The sequence below is a fragment of the Alosa sapidissima genome, chromosome 18, assembly GCF_018492685.1.
Source record: "Alosa sapidissima isolate fAloSap1 chromosome 18, fAloSap1.pri, whole genome shotgun sequence".
Lineage (NCBI taxonomy): Eukaryota > Metazoa > Chordata > Actinopteri > Clupeiformes > Clupeidae > Alosa > Alosa sapidissima.
The window spans coordinates 25348360-25357957 of NC_055974.1; the positions used below are offsets into that span (position 1 = coordinate 25348360).

General features: G+C 39.5%; 1 long non-coding RNA gene across 1 annotated transcript; it reads right to left on the reverse strand.

The window, feature by feature from the left end:
* Window positions 1-5506: 5506 nt before the first annotated feature.
* On the reverse strand, window positions 5507-9311 carry LOC121689911. The gene is made up of 4 exons (XR_006024926.1): window positions 9098-9311; window positions 8082-8115; window positions 6638-6703; window positions 5507-6090 (listed from the first exon to the last, which is right to left on the reverse strand). It is a non-coding gene; the product is annotated as an uncharacterized LOC121689911 (long non-coding RNA).
* Between the last annotated feature and the right edge of the window lie 287 nt (window positions 9312-9598).

Genomic DNA, 9598 nt, shown 5'->3' on the forward strand with positions numbered 1-9598 from the left:
CACACAAATCAGGGAAACTTTTGCAAACAAGGAATAATCACCAGTTTGTTTGATTTGACGCAGTCTACCATGAATGTAAGCCAAAAGACGGTGGTCGACCATGGACACTTCATCAATGATCAGAATTTGCAAGCTGCCCATTTTGGTTCGCAAAGAATTTACTTTCTCATCACCTAGTGGTTGATATGGCAGTTTGACATTTGCACCAATGGAGAATGTATTATGAATTGTTGCAGCACCAATGTTATATGCAGCCACTCCTGTAGGTGCTGTTAGAAGCACTGTGAGATCCTCAGGATTTTCAGCAATCTGTGACAACAGCCTGGTAGATTCGTAATGTATGGCTTTGATTAAATGGCTTTTCCCCGTTCCTGCTCCACCAGTAATGAATAATCGCAACGGTTCAGGATTTTGTCCAAACAGTTTCTGCAAACACCACTTACGAACAGCATAGAATATGGCAGACTGTTCTTCATTTAATGATCGCAATAAATGCAATGCATCCTGTCTGGGCATTGACACATGATTTGTTTCCAAAGTGCATGTAGTCTGTGGGTTTGCTGTCAGGTCAGGAATGAGTTTGTCATCATCATCACCTTCATCATCTACAACCTTTTCTTTCATCAGATCCAAACAACGAAGACGCTCCCTTTCTGTTTCAGGACATATCTGAGCCCAGGCATCTTCTAAATCAATTTTGTCTTCCAGCAACTGTTTAGCTCTGTCAATCTCATCACTTTCTTTTTCAAATAAAGCTTTGTTGGTATCCACAATCGACTGCACTCTTTGAACATCAACACCACATTTCACTGCACCATTTTTATAGAAATGTTCATATGTATCAAACTGGGGCGGTTTGAGGTGACAGTCTTCATAGTAAGGCAAAAACAGTTGCAGCAACGAATGGAAGTACTTTTCTGGGTTTTTTGTGGGAGAAAATCTGGGATATCTCACAACAGCAGGTTCAGTTCGGGTCCTTCGTTTCACAAAGCCACAGTTGTTGTTGAGCTGTACAATGTCATGTGAATGTCTTTCAGCCGGAACCTGTGACTTTGGTAGAACTCTGTATTCAGAACAAAAACTGGCCAGGCATAAATCCTCAAACTGCTCATTCTGAGGTCTGCTCTTATACCTCTCAATCACATTGGTCATCCAAATGCTGCTTTCGTCATTACACTGTTGGAACTGGGCTTTAGTTTGGAGGACATGCAACGGTAAACTCATCCTAACAGGATTATCACCAACTGGAATGAACTGTACGTTGCGAGAGCATTCTTTCAAGTGCATGTGTGTTAATCGATACACTGCCTCTTGGGCTGAAACTTCTCTGTTGTGTAGGTATACACCTCCAAGCTGTTTGAATGCTGCTTTTGCATCAAGGTTGCCATTCATTGACTCGTCTTGGGCACGTTGTAAGAGCAAACCCATTTCTTGTTCTGCTTTTGTGATGTACGACAGTATGTAGACTACAACTGAAAAGGCATCTGTGACATACTGGATATCCATATTGCCTTGCCAAGCACGGAGTAAGTCTTTGTTGTACTGGTTCACCCAAATGTCTCCAGGACTTCGTTTCAGGACAATGCTTTTCTTTTTGGAACATATGTTGTACGCCTTTTCAAACAAACCTTGATATATCCCAAGAGACTCAAAAAATGCATCTGCTGTATCAAAATTCATGTCAGGCATGGTCAACGCAGTTTTAACATTCTTTATTATTGCACTCGCACTTGTATTGTCATCATTGCCATTCAAGTCCTCACAGTTACCGCCTCTTGTGATGAAAGTACAGCTTGATGGTGGTCGTGGGAAGTTGAACCTGCACACTGTGTTTTTCTTGCGGCAAGTCTTAGAGTGTCTTGTGCTGTGCCTCTGTACGCTGCTCACAACCTCGTAAAGCTCTGCATCTGTTTCTGGTGGAATCTCACAAGTGATGTATGTATCTATGAAATGTGCCACTTCATCATCACTCTCTTTATCAATCTTGGGAGCATTTTCAACCCAAAAAAGACAGTGAACATGAGGAGAACCACGTTGTTGAAATTCAACACGATAAAAGTAGTCCTTTATTTTCCCTATGGGTTCTGCTGGCGACATGATTACATCACGGAGAAAGCAATGCCATCTGTGATCAAACATTCTTGCCGCTGTCACAGGGTTTCGACGTATGAGTCCACATTTGTCTGACCAGTCAAGATCGTCAACAGACGTTTGTTTACTTTCTATTCTTAGAATAGAGTTCAGCATTTCAGGCCATCTCAAATCTGCAGAGCTAAAAGATGCAAAGAACGTGGGTATGGAGAGTTGTCTTATCATGGCAAATAAATCTTTCTGAACTGACATCCAGTATGGAGGTGTGCCACGAATTCCTCGTAAGAACTTGTATCCTTCGTCATTGCGCAATATTTTACCCAACGAGTCTGAGTTCAACAACATGTCTGGTGATGCGTCTTTCAGAGAGGAGTTGCCACCACCTTTGCGTAATGCCACTGATACACCAGATACAACTTGATGCACCTCTGATATGTATTGAGCGTAAAAAATGAAGTCTGTGTTCTGTGCAAAACGCCCATCTGCATTCAGAATGCGTGTATTCAGGTATCTTGACAGAGTTATTTTGGACTCTCTTTCATCATGGAATGTAGGTCCACCAGATGGATACAAAACAGGGAAACATTTTGCCTCATTGGTTTTATCGGACAGCAACCTCACTGGACTGTTACCTTCACCTGGTGCCACATTAAGTATATCCTGAAAATTCTGATCAATGATCTCTGAACCCAGATCGACAGGTTGTAATGATGTATCTGACAAAAGCCCATTCTGATCTTTGATATAAGTCACATCTTCCTCTGCTTGCTCTTCAGGAACATTGTCATCATCACTGTTAGCAGGTGTTTCCTGTTTGGTACTTTCCTCGTGCTGGTCAGTGCCATTCAGAGAGTTTACCCATTCGTCATTCATAGTCACATCACCGTACCATTTATTGTTTGCCATTAAATACCTCAGTGCATTTCTGACACGATCAGTGTGGACATACATGTACTCGTAATGACCTTTATATGTCAACTTGCGTTTCAGTTTCACTCTTATCATCTTGTCATCACATTCATTTCTTGGGAGTATATTTGTCACATTTGCGTTATTAACAGGAACAGAGACGCAAGGACCATGGCAAGCTCTCTGGCGGCCTCGAGGCAAACACAACAGCTTCATGAAGGGAATGTGACGTGCAATGAGATGTTGTTCCAAAGAGTTCAGACATTTAAGTTCCGCTGGTATATCATCCAAATGCATGTTGTTGGTGACACTCTCTTCAGGAAGTTTTCCTCCAAGAATTTTACTATGACATGTATGGCAAATCCATAATTTGCTTGATGGACTATCAGACAAATGACATTTCTGTTCACATTCAACATCACAGGCATGTAAATATTGCAATGTTATGCATCTATTAGCCAATGCAGCCACTTCTGCTCCTTTGCTTTCATAGCAATGTCTTTTACACTCAACCACCTGCTTCCTGAAGAGTAAACGATGACAGACTGAGCATACATATTCAGGACCACGGCTGACCTCCTGACGAAAATGATCAATAGCCAAATGAATGTCTCCCTGTTTCTTTTGCCATGTTGAATAATTCTCACAACCTTTTTTGATTTTATTTACACGGACGTTTTCATTTTCTTGATACCTCCTCTTATTATGCTCTTTAATTTTGTTCTGGAATCCAATGTTTTTCTTGTATTTTGTATGACTGTAGTCACGGACAAGTTTCTGGAATGGCCTGTTTGTCTTATATTTGGCTTTACAGTACTCACGGACACGAGTCTGAAAGTTCTTGTTTGTTTTATATTTGACACTAGAATACTTGCGTACCATTGCTTGAAAGGAAGCATTTTTCCTATATCTCATTTTAGAGTAGTCACACTTAAATGTTTTATATTCAGGATCAGAAATATATTTATTACGAGCACAGGCAAGCTTTCTCTCTCTGTAATCACTGTCATCGTATCGACGTCGCTCTTTCTTCGCTTTCACATTTTCTGATTCATCATTCAGCTTTCGTTTTCGTGTTGACCTCAACTTGTCATCAATCTTTACAGGCTGGCATATTCCTGAGCAACGTCCTGCATCTTTGTGTTTAACACATGTTACAACCTCATAATGATTGTCAGTGTGATTTAAATAAATGCAATTATCTCTACATGTCTGTGAGTCTGTAGGTCTATGCATATTCCATCTCCCATCATTGAAAGTAAAGATAGTTGTTTGCAATAAGTCAGCAGCAGCAAAAATATCAATCTCTTTTGCCCATGAACCACAGTAGTAAATTCTTGATTTACTCGCATAGTCCTGCACAGATGTGTATTCATCCCTCAGATATGTTTCAAATTTGGTGCTGTTTCTCTGAAGGTGTTTCACGACAGCCCGTCTTATTTTCAAATGCTTGTCTTCATTGTGACAAATGCTTAAGGCTAGGCTACGGTAAAAGCAATTCCCGTCAGGTTTTATGCTTCTTATCTTACAGGGACATCCCATGTCATCGAGATCAGTGGTTGCCATTAGGCCTAAATCAACATTTTCATTTTGAAGATCTAAACATGTGCACAGTGCATCCTGGTCATGACGAGTTAAAGGTTTAAAAACCTGTTTGTGAAATCTTACATCACTTATAATGACATCATCAGTTGCCTGCAGATTACGCTTTAAAGACTGTTTGTGTGTTTCTACATTGACAAGAATGACATCGTCTGTTGTACTTTCATTGAATGACTGCTTATCCTGTTTGGTCTCTGGCTTCTTTACATTACACTCACAGCTTCTGTTTTCGTCCTTTGATGCACGATCTCTGTTCAGAGTTACGCCAAATTCATGTACATACAGAGGTCTGCAAACGTTTTGTTTAACATCCTTACCGGGCACTCCTTTCAAAACATCACTGTAGTGTGTTCTGTTGCTTACATTGGAACGGGCATTTGAGTCTCGTTTTGTCTGCAACTGTTCTGTGCAATTTGTGGCATTTCCTACAACCTTTGGTGGCTTATGCAACCCACTTACAAATTCCTGCCGTTGGTACACTTTAGGCCTACCTTTCACAGCATCACTGTAGAGCGGACAGCAGTTAGCAGAGCTCGTTGTGCAGCTGGATGAGTCAGTCATCTGGGTGGTAGCATGAGTTACTGCTGTGACTCCAGTTACCTCAAACCGTGGTGTGCTTACGCCAAAAGATCGCGCAAAGTCGTAAACAAATGTGACCAGGGAGTGTATAGAGCTGAAGTATGCAACACAACTTGTCCTCTCACCTTTCTGGTTGACGTTCCTGTTTGCATGTGAATCAACAAAGGCAAACCTTGCTCCTGCATTCACTACAGCACATGTGTTAGCACAAATAGTTAACAAACAAGCATCATTGCTAAACAGTGCCCGCTGCAGTGCTACATCAAAAGGCATGGCAACATCACGCAAAGCATGGTCATAGTCATCAACGTGAATAAATCCAGTGTAAGATTCAGCAAAGTTTATTGCAAAATCACAATTCCACACTTCATATTGCCTAGGTAATTCAGACACAGCAATGTAACCCCTTCCATGGTCTCTTATTTTACCCTGTGCGCTCATTGACCTGTATAGAACAGTTCCCTTAATCAAAACATCATCAAGATCTCCAGTTTTCCAGCTCCACACGTTCTTCATCTTGGACTTCAAAACAGCAGTCAAGCTGATGGCACCACACTGCTTGTTGCGCACATTTCCAAACCGTAGATGGCCTTGATGAAAAGACCCCATCAGCACAGATCTCTCTGGGAAGTCAACAGATTCATTCAAAGAACAACAATCAGTAGCATTATTGTCATGACACATATTCAGAGAGTTGGTAGAGTTTGTTTGAGAGTTGGTAGAGTTTGCTTGTATTGCGTCCGAAGACTGTAACTGGCATTGTAACTGGCATTGTAACTGGCATTGTAACTGGCAGTCCGAAGACTGTATAGCGTCCGAAGACTGTGTGTGGGCTTTTTTACGAGGACGCCCAACCTCGTCACAGGAGACCAAGTCAACCTGTGCCACCGGGGACCTCTTGCTCGGCACCTGTAACACAGAAAACCCATCATAAGGTTACCAAGTCTAACATATCATACTTCTTTAATAATTTCATCATTAAAGCAACTAATATACTCATACTTTCAGAACAGTAATGTATATATATTTAGATCATAAATATTCAGCAACTTCTTAAAAGGAAATATGGCGAGTTTTCACATAGGTCTCCGTTTCTCATGGGTCACTGAGTACTGTTGGTATGAAACAAAGTCAAAACAATCAGTTTTTCCTAGCTCGAGTTGCTACAACCAGCAGCTACCGGTAAAAACAAACGTTTTCATTTTTTGTACCGACAATACTTGGTCACCTTGAGAAACGTAGATCTATGTAAGAACTTCTTTAAATTAGACATGCAGCACATCCTTCATTAAAATCAAATACATTCAACATGTAAGCGGCATATTTCAAGCAAACATAAAAACTACTGTAAATAAGAATTGGGACAAACATATCAAATGTGTCCAACATTACATGTTTCCTATTAAACACACAATCATAATACATCAGGACATATAGTAAAGCTCAACAGCCTGACCTCAGTGGACCTCAAGTCAGCCTCTCTCTTCTTGGCCACCCTGGACCGCTTGCTTGGACGCGGCATCTGCAAAACACACAGAAAACAGAAATCTCATACAGTTAGCACTAATACTTTCATCAGTTCTGATAAACAGGCAATAACAATGTACATATTTACATCATAAAGACTCTTTAACTTCTGAACTTAAGACAGGGCTCTACATTTAAAAAAAAAAATTCCAGGAACACTTATGCGCCCAAGTTAAAAGATTTAAGAGCACAGGAAAAAAACAAAAAAAGGAAAAAAACTTACACATAATGTAACATTGCACTACAGCTAACAGTTAAACATGCCAGTACACCAATTGTGAAGAATAAAAATGACTGACATACCTGCCTACTTTATTTTCAATCCGTTCTATTTTTCTGCATTTTGTTAATGTAAAATATAATGCATTGGCGTAGCCCATTTGCATTTAGCCTGTATATCAAGTATCTTGCCAAATGTAGTTTATTTATTTGTGAATCCATCCGTAGCAAATCCAAATATGCCTATGGTGACCTCTGACTGCATACTGCCCACTACTACTAAAACCAGGACTAACGCCAATTTTCTCTTCCACAAAAACCAACATAGTCTAATCAAGGATATTTATATTTTTTTGAAATATTTGCTTTGATGGGGGCAGTAGGCAAATGTTACTTTCGTTTTGCACTTCCTACTAGGGTAGGCCACACTGCATTTATCAAAAGGGGTGATATGTAGCTTTATAGCTATTATTAATCTGCTAAACAAATTGACATCTGGAGGATTGTTACATACCACTAGGCCTACACACAAGTACCATGAAATGGAACCTATTGCACACATTTACAGCTACACCCTAGTTAGGCATACACATTCTTGACCTAAAGTACAAAGCATACGAGACAAGAATAAAACTAATCCAAGCTCAGGATGAGCAACTACGTGAGCATCTCTGTCCAAAGCCCAGCAACCCACTTCAACCTGCATCCCGGTATACAAATCAGACTATTAACCAAATGTTAGGATTAACTTACAATACAGCAGTAATGTTTCCCTCTACAACTCTTAAATCCTCCTTCCTTGCTTTCATATGCATGCCACACCACATTCATCCATAACCCAAATAATATCACACATCACCACTGAAAACTACTGCAGGAGTCCCTGCAGTGATTCTCATGACTTTCTACTCTGAGGCCATAGAAATTACTCTGAATCAGCGCATATCAGTGTAATATACTAGTTTTTCTGTCCAGAACTGTAAGGCATTTCAATGCCATACACAAGGCCGAGCACAGCTGTAATTATTCCAGATCAACATATGGCATATTTCTTACTAGCATTACGGTTTTACATTTTGCAGGCAATGCAGCATAAAAGTTTCAAAATTTCCCTAGAAGTTGTATATAAAAGCCCTGAAACATTTAACACTTACCTTCAATTAACTTGCTCAAAAAGGAATCCAAAATCTAGAAAACATTTAACATATATAGTTTATGAAACTTAGCATTTACAATTACATAGATATGTACTTTGAGCTTACAAACGAGTGATTTTGCTTGTAATTGTAAAAGTATTTTAGCCGTAACCTACGTATTCATAGCTATGATTTTAGCAGCCTCAGTCACATTCCACCCAAACAAGACCAATTTAACCTAGGATAACTTCACATCTTCTGTTTAAGATCAATTAAATTACTTCATTTGTTAAGAATTGTACATAGTTACCTGCCTTTACACACGGTGTACATGAAACGGAGCCATACATTTGTTTAATGCTTAATCAACTCGTACGGGTTTGCTATGTTCTCCCTTCAGCTATAGCTGCTAGAAGTCTGTCTCTGATTTAGCAGAGAATGTCTAAACGGGCTCTGCTAACATTAAGGTTAACTTACATTCCACACGGCTTTCAAGATCAGACATGACTCCAAAACTCAACCAAGGTTATAGTACCGAAAAACGTTTTCGTTTTAACGTTTAACACAGTTATTCAAAATGAGTTCAGTTAACGTTAACGTTACCACAAAGTTAATTGCTCACAATCAAACGTGCCTAACGTTAGCCTGCATCATGGCGTGAAGCATCATGCCAGCATGATGTGAACTTAATTCGACGATACAACGTATTTCATGAGATAACGGCCAGTTCTCAACACATTGCCTGCTTCCGTAGGATAATATGTTTTATGTAACGTTAGGCTATTAAAGTTCCTAATTCATTTTTACACAATCGCTACCTTTCCTGTCTGCCTAACTTTAACGTTAACGTTTGTCGTTCATAGTGTGACACTAAAACGTTAGCTGCTAACACATTTAACAAAGGTGGCTCTCCAGATACACCTCAGCTAGACATATTTTCATATTTTTGTGTGGCTATTCTGTTATAAGTAGCTCAAAACCAAATATACAGACATATCAATTCATTTTCTGGAGATGTTAACTTTGCGTCTTACCTCGACAGTTGTAGTCAGCTAAAAGAAAGATGGTAGATGTCACAGACGAGTTATTGGATGATACTCGTCACAATAAAAGTCCCTACTTCATTTGCCATTCTCGATATCAAAATATTTCCACACAGAACACAAAATACATTTGATGGAAAGGTTAGAGATTACAGGTGATAGGTTAAAAAACAAATATCACCATGAAACTTAACTACCATGAAACTTATTTACTATCGTAAAAAACATCATTGTTGTATTGCAAGTTTTCAAGGCCGTAGTCATGATGTCTAGGCTACATTGGGGGGGACCAAATCTGTGGCGGGGTCAATAATATTATTAAAAAAATATTATTAATATATTATATTAATATATTATTATTGCAAAAATATTATTAAAAATCACAAACAAGTCGTTAGTTAGGTCAGTCAATTAGGTTATTCCAAACTTTTGACGGACATAGGCATGGCATGGATGGATGGATTATGAACCCCTGGACACAGGGCTTAGACT